Source organism: Symphalangus syndactylus, chromosome 10 (assembly GCF_028878055.3).
Source record: "Symphalangus syndactylus isolate Jambi chromosome 10, NHGRI_mSymSyn1-v2.1_pri, whole genome shotgun sequence".
Taxonomy (NCBI): domain Eukaryota; kingdom Metazoa; phylum Chordata; class Mammalia; order Primates; family Hylobatidae; genus Symphalangus; species Symphalangus syndactylus.
The window spans coordinates 58,634,860-58,651,806 of NC_072432.2; the positions used below are offsets into that span (position 1 = coordinate 58,634,860).

The 16,947-nt window shown below is 35.8% G+C and overlaps 1 long non-coding RNA gene across 1 annotated transcript in view; it reads right to left on the reverse strand.

Annotated features, from left to right (window-relative positions):
* Positions 1–13,534, reverse strand: part of LOC129492201 (uncharacterized) — an 80,891-nt gene extending 67,357 nt beyond the window's left edge. The window contains exons 1-2 of the long non-coding RNA XR_008660754.2: positions 13,354–13,534; positions 12,539–12,982 (exon numbers count right to left, since the gene is read on the reverse strand). This is a non-coding gene — a long non-coding RNA (uncharacterized lncRNA). The remainder of the gene's footprint in view (positions 1–12,538; positions 12,983–13,353) is intronic.
* Positions 13,535–16,947: the final 3,413 nt, after the last annotated feature.

Genomic DNA, 16,947 nt, shown 5'->3' on the forward strand with positions numbered 1-16,947 from the left:
CATTTTGAGCAAACTATCACAAGGACAGAAAACCAAACACCTCATGTTCTCACTCATAGGTGAGAACTGAACAATGAGAACACTTGGACACAGGGTGGGGAACATCACACACTGGGGCCGGTCAAGGGGTGGGGGGCAGGGGAGGGATAGCATTAGGAGAAATACCTAATGTAAATTATGAGTTAATGGGTGCAGGAAACCAACATGGCACATGTATACATATGTAACAAACCTGCAGGTTGTGCACATGTACCCTAGAACTTGAAGTATAATAATAAAAAACAACAACAACAAAAACCACGTTTGATCACTCAGCTGTCAAGTTGAATACTTCCTATCCTCCTTTCCAAAACCAGCAAGTTAAAACTATTTAAATGATTTCCTGAAACACTGTGGTCACTAGTTGCCTCTGGAGAGAGTGTTCATTTAACACAGGACTGTAAAACTTTAAAACCAATCCATGCTTCTTCCTGACATATAGCTTCAACACCCGTTTCTCTTTCAGCTAAAGCTCTTTCTTCAATTTAATTCGTCTTCAGACTCTTTTAGACAGAGTGCTATACCATATTTTTCTGTTAAATCATGAAAAATAATAGAATTTCTACCCTTTTGCAAGAGTCATTGTCAAATTATGCCCTCCAATAAGTAATATACAGCTTGAGTCAGTAATTTCAACTATTTGTATGCATTTCAGGTTTGCCAATTACCCTTCCAAGCTGTAAATTGCCTATTTTGAGCATAATTTGATTTTTAATGTTTGTCTTAACAGCTTTATTTGTTTTGTCTTTTGATTTGTTTCACATTTTAGTAATTAATTTTAGACTGAAAATGTCTCTCCTAAAAGGAAGGTGGAGTTTGGAAGACTTTGAGAACTACAGCCGTTTGATACTGACATAAATTTCTGTCTAGGGTCATAGACCTTAAGCAAAAAATGCCAGGCTCCATTTTCTTTTCTTTGGAAAGAAGTCATCACTTCTTTTCCAGGAGATATGCTATTTTGAGTTTCAAATGCACACTCCGTAACCCCCCAAATATAAATACACATGAATTAGCAAAATTGGCCCCAAGAAATATACTCAAAACAGAAGTGGTATTTCTCAAGGAATCAGTCTGAAAATAGACTAAAATGTGTCTTGGGGTTATATAAGAATATTTGTTCTCAAGTGTCTTTTGAATTCATTCTGCATCTTTAGCCTACTGACGAAAACTGTAAGGTGAAAGCAAATCTCTGGTTCCCAGACACTGTAAAAATTCTGTTAGAGTTACTTGGGAAACACTAACACTTTTGACTTAGATCTATAGCCTTTAATACCCTCAGTAGCATTTTTAGTTAGTTCTGTGGGATGCAACAAGTTTTTCCTCTTATACATTTTTTTGAGAATGAGTGTAGCAATGAAGAAGGTAACCAAAAAGTAAGATGTGTAAAAGCATGAGAAGCAGATCACAGCTGATGGAGAAGGGAGAAATAAGGGACACTCAGGAACAGAAATTGGAAGTAAAATTGGAGGGTAAAGCTTTCCATGACTTGTAAAACATGTGAGGGAACCTCTCCAAATCATTTAATAATTCCCTAATGACACCAAATTGCCAAACTATAAAAAAGTTTGATTTCTGTTCTATTTTTGTAAGAACACAGAGTACCCGGTGTCTTATAACTGGTGGGCAAATTGAATTAGAGGCTTTTTTTTTTTTACATTTAATGTCAATAATACATTCATGAAAGACAGAGTTTCTTTCCATTTGCAATATGTAAAATGTGCATAAATTATAAAAAGAGAATGATGTCTGAATGTATTGCCTGTTCCAAATGGGGAAAACTTTCTATATTTTAATTACTATTTAGAAGTATTGGACAATGTAGATAGGAGAGAAGAGCAATTAAATGGTTAATTATCAGTCTAGAGCACACATGCTCTCCTGGAACTATGTGTTGGATATTTAACACTTCAATTTACCGAATTCAAACATTCCAAATAAAAACTACTTGTGTTTGGGGAGTTGAGAGTGAATTTGAGATATTTTGGGGGATGGCTTTTTTTTCCCACAGCTATTTGTTTTATGAAGATTGTAGATTCACACAGAGTTGTAAGAAATAATTTCGAGGAATCTCATCCATATTTCTCCAGATTTTCCCAAAGCCAATATCTTGCAAAATTATAATACAATATCACAAATGGGATACTGACATTGATGCAGTAGAAATACAGAAACTTCCATCACCACAAGGATTCTTCATGTTGCACTTTTATATTCATACCCACTTTTCTTCCACTCACTCCACCCCCTCTTTAATCCCTAGTAACCACTAATAATCTTCTCAATTTCTATAACTTGATCATTTCCTGGAATCAACTTATTTTCACTCAGCATAATTCTCTAGAGATTTACCAGGTTGTGGCATGTATCAGGAGCATTTTCCTGTTCATTGTTGAGTAGACCACTATGGTATGGATGTATCATAGTTTAGTCATTCATCCATTGAAGGACATCTAGGTGGTTCCTACTTTTTTCCTATTATAAGTAATGTTGCTATGAACACTACTAACGTACAGATTTTCATGTGAATCTAAGATTACATTTTTCTGGAATAAATGTCTAGGAGTACAATTGCTGGGTTTTATGATAATTGCACATTTAGTTTTTAAAGAAACTGCCATACCATTTTCCAGAGTGGTTGTCCACTTTACATTTATGCAAGTAAATATGAATGATCCTAGTTTCTCTGCATCCTCACCAGCATCTGGTGTTGTTACAATTTTTTGTTTTAGACATTTTAATAGGCGTGTAGGGATGTCTTCTTGTGGTTTTAATTTGCATTTCCCTAACAGCTAATGATGTTAAATATATTTTCAAGTAATTCTTTTTCAACTTTATAGTATTTGGAAAAATGCCTGTTCATGTCTTTTGCCCCCTTTCTAAATAGATTGTTTATTTTCTTAATTTTGAGTTTTAAGATTTCTTTATGTGTTCTAGACATAGGATAGATACTAGATTCTTGGGAGATTTGTGATTTGCAAATATTTCTCTTAGTTTGCAGATTGTAAGTCTTTGCATAGCCCCAGATCCCAAAGACTTTAAGTTTTATAGTTTTACACTTTATATTTAAATCCATAACCTATTTTGAGTTATTTCAGTTTAGAGATGAGGTTTAAATTGAAGTTTTTTTCCTTTTTTGCTAGAGATTTTAAATAGCTCCAGTACTATTTGTTGAGACTCTATCTTTGTTGATAGATTTGTTGACACTCTATCTTTCTTCTATTGTATTTCTTTTACAACTTTGTCAAAAATCAGTTGCATTTATTTATATAGATCTATATTTTGGGTTCTGTATTCTGTTCCACTGTCCTATGTGTCTATCCCTCTGCTAATACCATACAGTCTTGATTACTGTAGCCATATAAGTCTTGAAATCAAGTAGACTGATTTCTCCCATTTTATTCTACTTTTTCTAAATTGTTATGGCTACTCTAGTTTCTTTATTTTTCATATAAATTTTGAAATAATCTTACCTATATCTATAAAAGTATGGTTATGTTTTGATAGAAATAGCATTAAATCTGTATATCAATTTGAAGAGATGTGAAATTTTTAGCATACAAGTCTTTCATATCTTTGGTTAGAGTTACACCAAAATATTTCATTTTTTGAGCAATTGTAAAGAAAACTATTTTTAATTTTACTGTACTTATGTCTATTACAAACAGAAATTTGATTTTTGTAAGTTAACAGTATTCTACAAACTTGCTTAACTTATTTATTAATTCTAGAAATTTTTTGTACATTACTTTGTATTTTCTACAAAAACCATGCTATCTGCAAATAGGTACAGTTTTCTTTCTTTCTTTCTAATCTGTATGACTCCTTCTCCTTTTGTTTCCTTCCTGCAGTGGTTAAAACTTCCCATACTATGCTGAATAAGAGTGGTGGCAGCAGATAAGTCCCACTTGTTAATAGAATTGGGGAAAGCATTCAGTCTTTTACTATAAAGTGTAATTTTAGCTGCAGATTTTTTTGCTTCACATATTTTGCACCTCCATTGTTTGGTTTATAGACATTTAAAATTGCTACACCTTCTTGATAAGTTGATCCTCTTTATCATTATGCAATCTCCCTTTCTGTCTCTGGTAATTTTCTTTGCAGCGACGTCTATTTTATCTTATAATAAATAGAAATATTCCTGCCTTATTTTGATTAAGGTTTGCATGATGTATTAGTCCATTCTCGCCTTGCTGTAAATACCTGAAACTGGGTAATTTATTAGAAAAAGAGGTTTAATTGGCTCACAGTTCTGCAGGCTGTGCAGGAGGCATAGTGGTTTCTGGGGAAGCCTCAGGAAACCTTTACTCACGGCAGAAGGCAAAGTGGGAGCAGGCATCTTTACAGGAGGCCAGGACAGGGAGAAGAGAGAGAAGGGGAGGTACTACACAGTTTTAAATCACCAGATCTCTTGATAACTCCCTCTTGCCACATCACCACCAAGGGGGATGATGCTAAACCATCAGAAAGTACCCCCATGATCCAGTCACCACCCACCAGGCCCCACCTCCAAAATTGTGGATTACAGTTGAACACAAAATTTGAGTGGGGACACAGAGTCAAACCATATCACATGATACATATTTTTTCCATTACTTCACTTTCAACTTATCTATCCTGTTATATTTGTAGTGAGTTTCATGTAGGCAGCATATTGTTGATTCATATTTTTAATTCACTCTGCCAATCTCTATCTTTTGTTATATTCAGACTATTTCTATTTAAAGTAATTATTTATATGTTAAGGCTTAAGTCTGGCATCTTATTTTTCATTTTGTTGTTCTTTCTGTTTTCTTTTAAAATGTTTCTCTCTTCTTTTTCTTGCCTTTTTGAGGGTAAACTGGAAGATTTTTAGAACTCTATTTTTATTTTATCTATATGGCATTTGAATGAATCTCTTTGTATAGCTTTTTTACTGTTTTCTCCAGGCAGTATATATATGCTATACATATATTATATGTATATATTATATAAATATGCTATAGATAGATGATTGATCAATTGATCAATTGATTGATTTCTCTAGTCATACTTTTACAATAAGCCTAGTGGTCACATACTCGTAGTTTTCCTTTACCTGAATATGTTTTCATTACCTTCAGTTTCTGGCAGATATTTTCACAGAATATAGAATTATAAGTTGACCATTCTTTTCTTTCAGCACACAAACATGGAAATGTTGTGCCACTTCCTCTGTCACAGGTTCTGAAGTGAACACCATTGTAATGTCAGTTTTTTAGTCTTTTTCCCCTATAAGGTGACATTTTGATCTTGACGCTTTCAAGATTTTTAGTTCTTGTCTTTAGTTTTTAATTATTTGTTTATGATATCCCTCGATAGGAGTTATTCAGAGATTTATCCTGTTTAAGTTACACTCAGCCTCTTAATCTGTAAGTACATATATCTTCACCCAAAATATGGAAAATTTTCCGCCATTATTTTTGAATACTTATTGCATTCTACCCACTTTTTCCTCCCCTTCTAGGACTCTGATTACATAAATTTTAGATGTCTTGTTATAATTCCACAGATCTCTTAGGCTCTTTTTATTTTGTTTGGCTTGTTTTCTCTGTGATTCACATCAGGTCATTTCTGTTGTTCTAATGTTCTTTCCTCAAGTACAATGAGTCTTTCCTCTGGTCCTTTTATTCTGTTACTGAGTCCACTCATGTTTTTATTTTGGTTATTGTATTTTTCAGCACTAAATTTTTTACCTAGTTCTTATTTATATCTTCTATTTCCTTATTGAGAATTTCCATTTATTTTATTTGCTTCAAGTGTGTTCATAATTCCTTGTTAAAGATTTTTTTTTTTGTCACTGCTTCAAAATTTTTGCTAGCTAATTGTGAGATCTCTAGCATTTTGGTTTTGGAGTCTATTAATTTTTTATTACATTTAAGTTGAGATTTTTCTGGTTCTTGGTATGATTAATAATTTTGTAATGAAACTTAGACATTTTAGATATATGTTATAAGACTGTACATTTTATTTAGACTTTCTGTTTTAGCTGGCTTTCTCTGATGCCACTCCAGCAAGAGAAGAGGTGAAGGGGATTGCCTCATTATTTCCGGATGGGGTTAGAAGTCAAGGTTCCTCACTCAGCCTTCACTGATACACAAGGAATGGTGGAGCCCTCTTTGCTGTTGGGTGGCGGTGGGAGTTTGGCACCCTTCTAAGCCTTCACTGTTACTTCTCTGGCTGGGAGAGGTGGGAGTGCCTCATTACTGTTCTCCAGATGGCCGGACATGGGAGTGATAGTGAGATTGCCTTCTTACTGCTGGGCAGTAGTGAAAGTCAGTGGGGGAATGAGCATCTCATTGCTGTTAAATCAGAGTAAAATTATAGGCTTCCTACTCAGCCTTCTCTTATACCACCCCAGTAAGAAAATTGGGGTAACTTGTTTTATCTTGGCAAAAATGATTGTGTAGGGTCCCCATGTGATCTTTGCTAGTATGGGTGGAGTGGGGCCACAGTTTTTTTTCTGTGGTGTTTAGCTGAAGTGCAGTAGCTTTTCTCTGAAACATTTTTGTTATCCTGCTAAGCACCTTTTCAGGCTTAACTAAAGACAGAAGGCTTTTGTTGGAGATGGGTGTTTTTCCTTTGTTATTTTTGTTGTTGTTGTCTTCTACCATTTGTGTTTCTTGATTACTGTTTACTTCAGGTCCAAGTCTAGGATATATGAGGCAATAAATACCCACCTACATACATACATTCACATGAAACTCACCACCGTGTACTTACTTGGGACTCAAAGTCCCTAACTGGTCTGCCTTCCTTTCTCCACATTTCGAAGTCTTCTATTTGTTTGGCACATAATTTCCAGGGTTTTTGTTTATTTAGTGAGAGGAATAGGAAAAATTAAATCTATTCTATTCGTGGCTATTTTTAAATAGGAAGTACTGAACACCATTTTCTCTTGTCAGTTTTAAGTTACTAAAGGAGTATGAATCCCTTTACCAAATTGTTTTGGTGGTAAAATCTAAAAATCACTTTGATCATAACACATTAATCAAAATAGATGCAAATGCAATAATTGCAAGTGAGAAATTCACAGTAGTTTATATCAATAATGTATTCATATTATTTTATCTTGAAATGGAGATAATTTTAGTAATATTTTAATACTTGACATCTAAGCTGAAAATTAGAAATAAAAATAAGTCAGACCAAGTTGCCACAAGTAAAGCAAAACAGAAAATTATCCCTTTACCTGGGGCTAAAACTTTTCTTCTGCCTAATATTTTCTAAATTTCTTATATCATTTGTAATAACTTAAGCAAAATAACACACTTCAGTATTTGAAGAGCCTAGCAAAATAGATGAGGCAAAGAGACATTTTCTCTAAGTTGAAGTGTTTAGATAAATCCTAATACACCGAAAACCTACTGTTAAAGTGAAACTGCACTGTCCATTAAATTTCATGGAAGATAATATGAAGAAAAAAACAATAATTTGTGTCATTTGTCACAGATATGAAATAATTATGAGATTTTACAATCTTGTAAAATATGCTTCTACAAACTGCATAACTTCTGAAAAGAATGTATAATTTCACAGTATCTTAACAAGTATTATTTCAAAGTCCTCCTAAAAACAAATACAGATGTCTAAAATGATTTCAACAGCACAGGCCAAATACCCGACTATTGGTAGGCTAGTGTAAGTAGCTCCTTAAGGATTTTTCCATTTAGCTTAACTTCTGAAGGACACGAAAGTTCAAATAAAAGGGAACAATGAAAATAATTACACCTAGATACACTATGTTACTACAGAGAAAAGAGAGCCAGGATCAGTTTAAAGAGGTACCTGTATTTAATATAGTTTGTGTAAATAACACTAACTTACTGCTATAGCCTGAACCTTTGTGCCCTTTGACCTTAAGATTATCCCCAGTGTGATAATCTTAAGAAGTTAGAGCCTTCGAGAGGTGATTGGGGCATGAAAGCAGAACTCTTGTGAATGGGATTAGTGTAAGCTAGTTTGCTCCTTTCATCCTGTGAGGACACAGTGAGAAGTTGGTAGTCTGCAACCTGCAAGAGGGCCGTCACCAGAACTTGACCACGTTGGCACCCTCATATTGCACTTCCTACCCTCCAGAAGTGTAAGAAATAAATTTCTGTTGTTTATAAGCCATATAGCTTATGATAGTTTGTTATAGCAGCCTGAATGTACTAAAACAATTATATCATGACTATATAAGTAGTTTTCCAATAAATGAAGTATTGTAAGCATCACCTGATCCTCTTCAAACTCTATTGTCTTACATAAATACAGAAGTTTAGCATTTTTCACTTCACTTCCTCTATGTATTTCTTGCCTCAGCTTAATGGAAGAGGCAATGTGCTATAAGGAAGCCATGAAGTAAAAGTCCAGTGTTTCGAAAGGTTTACCTCCTGCTTCTGTGCAGATTATCTCATCATCAGCAAGCCAAATTAGCCATTCTCCTTTGTTTAGATAAAATGGGATTGATAATAATAATTAAAGACAAAAATAATAACAACAAAAACAACTACTACCAAAACGATGGTCTGCCTGCCTTAAAAGCATTAGCTTCTCAAATTCTAGAGCATACCACCGGTTGTTCTTTTTATGGTACATGCTTATAAAACAATCATCTTGATTCTTAAAAATGAAACCAGTCTCATCCATAGCATTGTCACTGATACAAGTGCATTTTATTTGCACTTATGCAGCATGAAATAGTGCAAGAAAGCCTTTTATGGTGATAAAATAACTTCTTAACTAGGGTGAAAAGGGAAAACTGTTAACTTGTGCTCACAGGACTAATGCTTACATATAATTGTATCTATATATGTCCTAGATGCTATGATCCTTCCCATATGTGAAATCCTCCTGTTGATGTCAATCCAAAACACTATGCTCATGTTACAGTATCTCCTCTTCATCATCATGGTAAATTCACATTCTGAGTTACAGCAGCTGAATGTCTAGTTCTCAAACAGCTGACTCCAATTTTTCCTTCCCTGTCCATTCCTACCCTCACTGTTGTAAGATGGGCACATTCTTTGTTCCCAAGAAAGATGCTTAACCCTTGTCTTGTAAAACAAAAAACAAATAAAGAAACAAAAGAAACTAAATAACACCTCCTCAAAGATAACATATACTGGAGAAATGTTTGTTACATTGAACTAAATTGCATTCCACAGAAGATAGAAGAGGGTATCATGTATGTATCAAAACAACCAAGTTAAACATAAAACAAACTACAAATCTTTTTCATGCATGAATCTATCTTCTTTTTTTTACTTTTCCCTCCTCACCAAAACACTGAATGGGAATGAAACAATTCAGATATCTAGATCATAAATCTATAAAATTTTAAGTTTTCTATCAGTATGAATAAATTAAAGCAAAGCAAATAATGGGCAGAATTTTTGAACATGTACTCTAGAAGTGTTTTGTTATTTCTATATCTGTACATTTTATAAATTATTGAGTTTCAATATTTTATTGAAAAATATATCATGATTCAATCCAGCAAAGTTATAGAGGGTGACATGCCTCCAACATAGGACTCACTGATTAGTTTAAGCATATCAGAGACTGTATCTTCAGTTGTCCCTCAGTATCTGTGAGGGATTGTTCCAGGAAGTCTGCCCTACCCTGAGCTGCTCCTGCAGAATACCCAAATCCAGTGATGCTTAAGTCCCTTATATAAAATGGCACTGTATTTGCATATAACCAACTCACATTGTCTCCTATAATTTAAATTATCTCCAGGTTACTCATAAAATGTAATACAATGTAGATACTATGTGAATAGTTGTTACACTGTATCATTTTTTATTTTGTGTTAGTTTTATTGGTGTACTATTTTTTTTCTGATATTTTCAAAGGCAAGATTGATGGAAAACATGGATACAAAACCCATGGATATGAAAGGCTGACAATAGACTTACAATGTTTGGGTATAATAAAAACTTACTAATGCTTCAATTTAGAATTTTGATTTTAGCATCTATATCCTAAGATGAGAAGAAAAAAATATATCTTCCTTTGCTCTGAGTGGTTTCATCTTTTCTTTGATGTTTTGATAGGAAAAAAGATTTTTAACTCAATTTAATAGTTGTAGGAATATGCCTACTAATAATTGTACTGACTTCTCCAGAACAAAATGAATTGTATATCCAATTCTCTTCAAACTGTCATGCTTATCTCAGTGTGTATGTGTCACTATAAGATGAGAAAGCCTGTCAACACCAACTTCTTCCTTCTAAACAAGAACACTAGGATGTTCATTTCTGGTTGAAAATTTGAATTTCTGAGCTGTCTCCTTCCCTTAACTCCTACCCTCCAACACAGAACATGCCTGACATCAGACCCTTACTCCTGAGCCTTTTCCCACCTCATTCACCTGACAGCCTCCTCCACAACAGACATCTTATCAGACGTGACTGATTGCTATAATCTGTACTCTGGGCAGCCATTAAGCAAATTACCTGAATCATTGCAAGGATTAGTCTCATTAACACATGATTAGCATCAAATTAAAATAATGAGTGTTTAACTTCTGATGTCTTCCAGTTGTTTGAACAGCTTGATCAGCCACACCAGGCTGGCAGGGAGGTGGAGGTGTCAAAGAGCCACAGAAAAAAAGGGAGGCAGCACTGTACAAGACAATACAGCTCACCAGTAGAATGAGGTAAGATCAGACTCAAACTGTCTGGATGAAAGGTTTCTTCCAAACAGCAAAGATGCCAGGTCCAAACAGAGGTCTCTCTCTCTCTCTCTCATTGGCACTGTACTCCTAACCATTCATCTGAATCAAGGCTTTACATACTAATGGTGCACAGCCTCACTCTCTCCACATCCTGGATATTTTATTTCCACTGAGCTTCCCTGTTTCAAGAGCACAGAATGCAGCTTTTCTCTTTCCTTTTCAAAACTTTATCAGACTTAAGACCCCTAATGTGCTGGGAGTATGGTAGACTGAAGATCAGAGCACAGATCCTCCTGAGTTCCCACATTTGTCGCTGGAAATGGCTGACCAAATATCAAAACAACAGAAAGCTTGCATCAGCTCTGGAAACTATGAATAATGTCATCCACATATAGAAAGTTAAAATAATCTGCTAGATCCTACATAGACTGGCCCCAAATTATGATGGTCTGACTTAGGGTTTTTTGACTTTAAGATGGGTTTATCGGGGTATTAAATGCATTTAGACTAATGATACTTTTGATCTATGATGGATTCATCCAGATGTTACCCCATTGTAAGTCAAGGAGCATCTGTGCCCATGTCGAAGATTTGATGGAAGCCTAAAGGACCAACTCACTTTTGTCCTACCTGTGGAAGATCAGCATTTATGGAAAGTAGGTGGATAGCTTACAGTGACCCTTCCACTCCAAAACAGGGCACCTTATCTGTCTGGTGATGGTCAGGACAATCAGAGAGCCTGGATGAGCTCTTTTTGCCTGAGCTAGTGAATTAAATAAAGAGCTGTTGTGATAAATTTCTCTATCATTCCCTTGAAAAAGATTAATGTGAGGATTTTAATGTTATGGAAGAAACAATCTATGATCAGGAAAAAAATGTGAAGATAAAAATCATTGCTAATATAAACACCCACAGTTAGGTATTTCAGGAAAGGAAAACAACAAATCATTTCCTCTACTCATCTTAGGTTCACCAGCAGAGGCCCTGTGCATTAGACTAGCCATAGACAGATTAATTAGAGACAAACAGGCGGAAGTTTTCTCAGTGGCCTTTAACAACAGCAACAAAAAAAATTGTATTCCAAAGAGGCATATTTTGAAGTGATATATTCCAGTATCCCTCAGAATACATTTCTGTCATATGAAATAATCCCATGAACCATAAAGGAACAAAAAAACAGAATGTCTGTAGATCAGACTTTATTTGCAATATTAAATGCTAAGAAAAACAAAGGTTTACAGAGCTTTGGACAGAAAAGATTGAGATCCAAGGCATATTAGTTAGAAAAGCTCATATTTATATGCTAGAGCAACAGAAAGTTGTTTTTAGATACACTAGACTGAGAGGCAATGTCATCTAAAATTCTTTGCGAAAAATAACTATTTGACTAGTCACTTAAGTCAACTAAGAAATAAATATAAATAATTTAGCAAATAGAATTCTTAGCTCTATAGAGTGATTAGCTTTAAAATTTCAAATGTAGTACTTATAAGATAAAAATACATAATATTAAGCTAATAATAATAACCTTGATCTGAAATCTGAGATTATATCAATAAAACAGTGTGAAGGAAAGATAGAAATGTGAAAATTATGCCAAATGTATCATCTGAGCTGGAGGGATGTGAATGATAATAGTTACTGTTTTACTCTGTTCATAGATGATGAGAGAAAAATAGATTCAAGTAAGTCTTTAAAATGCTTAAAATTTAGAAAATTGAACTTTCTGTGTATCTGTATTAGTCAGGATTCTCTAGAGGGACAGAACTAATAGGATAGATGTATATATAAAGGAGGGTTTATTAAGGAGTATTGACTCACACGATCACAAGGTGAAGTCCCACAATAGGCCATCTGTAAGCTGAGGAGCAAGGAAGCCAGTCTAAGTCCCAAAACTTCAAAAGTAGGGAAGCCAACAGTGCAGCCTTCAGTCTGTGGCCAAAGGTCCAAGAGTCCAAAAGCTAAAGAACTTGGGGTCTGATATTAGAGGGCAGGAAGCATCTAGCATGGGAGAAAGATGCAGGCCAGAAGACTCAGCCAGTCTAGTCTTTCCACATTTCTCTGCCTGATTTTATCCTAGTTGCACTGGCAGCTGATTAGATGGTGTCCCCCCAGATTGAGGGTGGGTTTGTGTCTCCCAGCTCACTGATTCAAATGTTCATCTCCTTTGGTGACACCCTCACAGACACACCCAGGAACAATACATCCTTCAATCCAATCAAGTTGGCACTCAATATTAACCATCACGGAATCCTTTCCAAATCCCTAAAAGAAAAAAAAAGATGTAGTCAATATAATAAACAACAGCTAGAAAAGAAATAGGTGAGCAAAATAATCTCTGACAAGATAAAAAAGAATAATATAATCAGTGTAAAACAGTTTAGTAGTTCAATTAAAAACTAAAGTCTCTCAAATTTAAACATTATTTTAAAATCTTCACTTAATAGAAAAAGACCAAAAGTTAAATGTCAGAGAAGTAGTAAGAAATTTTTTAAATGGCAGAAATACATCATAAATACAAAGAAAAATAAGGAAATAATAGCAATCATAATGTAGAATAAAATATAATTCGAGATAAAATTGGTGAAGAATCACACCAGGAACATATCAGAGAAACCATTTCACATATCACAGACCATTTGAAATAAGCAGCTTGCCACTGGAAACTCCATGAGACTGCCAAAAAACTGAGTGCCTAAAGTATGAGAGGGGGAAATCCGTCTCCAAACATACATCGGCCCTGGAGAACCTGAAAATCCAGAAGACGGGAGAAGAGTTTAACCTTACCTAGAGCTGAAATGAATTTAGAGAGCCGAGCGAAATAGAAAAGTAAAAGAAGAAGTGGGAAAAGAACTGCAGGTACTCTTGGTCCCCAGGGAAGCCAAGGATAGCCATTTCTGACTTTATCTCACAGGGGTCCTTGAGGAGGGCAGCCAGTGGAATTAGGGAAGGTCCACAGGGAGAAGGAGACTTCCAGCTGAACTTTGTAATAATTTCCAAAGATGACAAATTTTCCTAGGCAGAGTCCAGGGGGTTGGGGTGTGGGGAACGGGAAGTACAGATAGGAGCACAGAAGCTGCAACAGGAAGGGAAGGGTGAGGACTGAAAGCCATGCTTGCTCTCTCAGCAGGGAGGCTTGTAGCCTGGGGCAAGACCTCAGCCCTGTGCACCGGAGGCCTGGATATAAATTCGGCACTGTTGGCTGCTGGGGGAGTATGGCGGTAATGAGACTGGCCTTGCTGGCTGCATGGGAGCTGAGTGAGGCCTGTCACTGATGGCTTTCCACTACTTCCTTGGCAACCTGTAGGAAGCAGCAGAGGCAGCCCTAATCTCCCATGGAACATAACTCCATTGGCCTGAGAAATGCCCCACATCCCTCACAGTGGCCACTGCAAGCCCAAGGAGAGTCTGAGCTGAGACCCGCCTAACCCTGCCCCCACCTGATGGTTTATTCTACCAGTCCTGGTAACCAGAGACAAAAGATATAAACTTGTGGGAGCTCTATGGCCTCACCTATTGCCTGAGACAACTGAATACTTACCCTGGCTGACTTAGGGCAAGCCTGTATCCCCCTTCTACTACTGCAGCTGTTGCTGTCTTGAAGGTGCCACCTCCTGGCTGGAGGTCAACCAACTCAAGCCATTACAGCAACTTAGAACAATCCTACTCCAAGAAAGGAGAAAACACCACCTGTAACACCCTGGCTAACCAGAGGTCCTGACTCTGTCCACATGACAGCTTCACTGCTAGCAAACCAGTATTCAAGAAAACCTGCACACTAAACAAACTACAGCCAGCACTCTCACAGAGTCCACTTTGCTCCCCTGCTACCTCCACTGAGGCAGGTACTGGCATCCACAGCTGAGAGACCTGAAGACAGGTCTTCACAGGATCACATCACAGGAATCTTTGCAGATACTCCCCAGTACCAGCCCAGAGCCCAGTAGCTCCACTGGGGGACTAGACACAGAAGAAGAATAACAATCACCGCAGTTTTGCTCTCAGGAAGCACCGTTTCTAGGGGAAGAAAAAGAGCACCACATCAAGGGATCACCCCATAAGAAAAAAAAAAAATCGGATTAGCAGCTCTTGAGTCCCAGATCTTTCCTATGAAATAGTCTACCCAAATGAGAAGGAACCAGAAAAACAATTCTGATGATATGACAAAGCAAGACTCATTGACACCCCTAAATGATCATACAAGCTCACCAGCAATAAAAAGCAAACAAACAAACAAAAACAACAACAACAAAACAAGGTAGTCAGGCAACAACTAGCAGGATGAATAGAACAGTACCTCACATCTCAATAATAACATCGAATGTAAAAGGCCTAAATGCTCCACTTAAAAGATACAGAATGACAGAATGGATAAGAATTCATCAATCAAGTATCTGCTGTCTTCAAGAGACTCACCTAACACATACGGACTCATATAAATGTAAGGTAAATGGATGGAAAAAGATATTCCATGCAAATGGACACCAAAAACAAGCAGAATTAGCTATTCTTTTATCAGACAAAACCAACTTTAAAGCAACAACAATTTAAAAAGACAAAGAGGGACATTATAGAATAATAAAAGGACTAGTCCAACAGGAAAATATTACAATCCTAAATACATATGCACCTAAAACTGGAGCTTTAAATTTATAAAACAATTACTCCTAGAATTAAGAAATGAGGTAAGAGGCAACACAATAATAGTGAGTGACTTCAATACTCCACTGACAGCACTAGACAGGTCATCAAAAACAAGTCAAACAACAGACTTAAACTATGCCCTAGAACAAATGGACTTAACAGATATATTCAGAACATTCTACCCAACAACTGCAGAATATATGCTCTATTCATCAGCACATGGAACATTCTCCAAGATAGATCATATGACAGGCACAAAACAAGTCTCAATAAATTTAAGAAAATCAAAATTATATTAATACGCTCTCAGACCACAGTGGAATAAAATTGAAAATCAACTCCAAAAGGAACCCTCAAACCATTCAAATATGTTGAAATAAAATAATCTGCTCCTGAATTATATTTTGGTAAACAATGAAATTATAATGGAAATTTAAAAATTACTTGAACTGAATGACAGTAGTAACATAACCTATGAAAACTTCTGTGATACAGCAAAAGCGGTGTTAAAAGGAAGGTTCATAGCATTAAATGCCTACATCGAAAAGTCTGAAAGACCACATATAGACAGTCTAAGGTCACACTTCAAGGAACTGGAAAAATAAGATCAAACCAAACCCAAACCCAGCAGAAAAAAAAAAAAAAGAAGAAGAAGAAGAAGAAATAACAAAGATCAGAGCAGAACTAAATGAAATTGAAACAAAAAATAGATGAATAAAACAAAAAGCTGATTCTTTGAAAATATAAACAAAATTGATAGACCATTAGCAAGACTAACCAAGAAAAAATGGGAAGAGATCCAAATAAGCTCAACTAGAAACATAATGGGAGATATTAAATCCGATAACACAGAAATACAAAAGATCATTCAAGTCTTCTATGAATACCTTTACACACACAAACTAGAAAACCTAGAGGAGATGGATAAATTCCTGGAAATATACAAACCTCCAAGATTAAACCAGGAAGAAATAGATACTCTGAACAGACAAATAACAAGCAGCAAGATTAAAGTGGTTACAAAAAAAAATTGCCAACAAAAAAAAAACTCCAGGAACAGATGGAATCACAGCTGATTTCCATCAGACATTTAAAGAAGAATTGGTACAAATCCTACTGAAACTATTCCAAAAGCCAGAGAAAGAGGAAAGCCTCCCTAAATCATTCTATGAAGCCAGTATTATGCTAATACCAAAACCAGAAAAGAACATAACAACAACAAAAAACTACAGACCGATATCCCTGACAAACATAGATGCAAAAATTCTCAACAAAATACTAGCTAACCAAATCCAACAGCATATCAAAAAGATAATCCACCATGATCAAGTGGGTTTCATATCCGGGATGCAGGGATGGTTTAACATCTGCAAGTCAATAAATGTGATACATCACATAAACACAATAAAAAACAAAAATCGTAAGATCACCTCAACAGAAAAATAAAAAGCATTTGACAAAATCCAGCATTCCTTTATGATTAAAACCCGCAGCAAAATTGACATAGAAGGGACACACCTTAAGGTAATAAAAGTCATCTATGACAAACCTACAGCCACATTATACTGATTGGGGAAAAGTTGAAA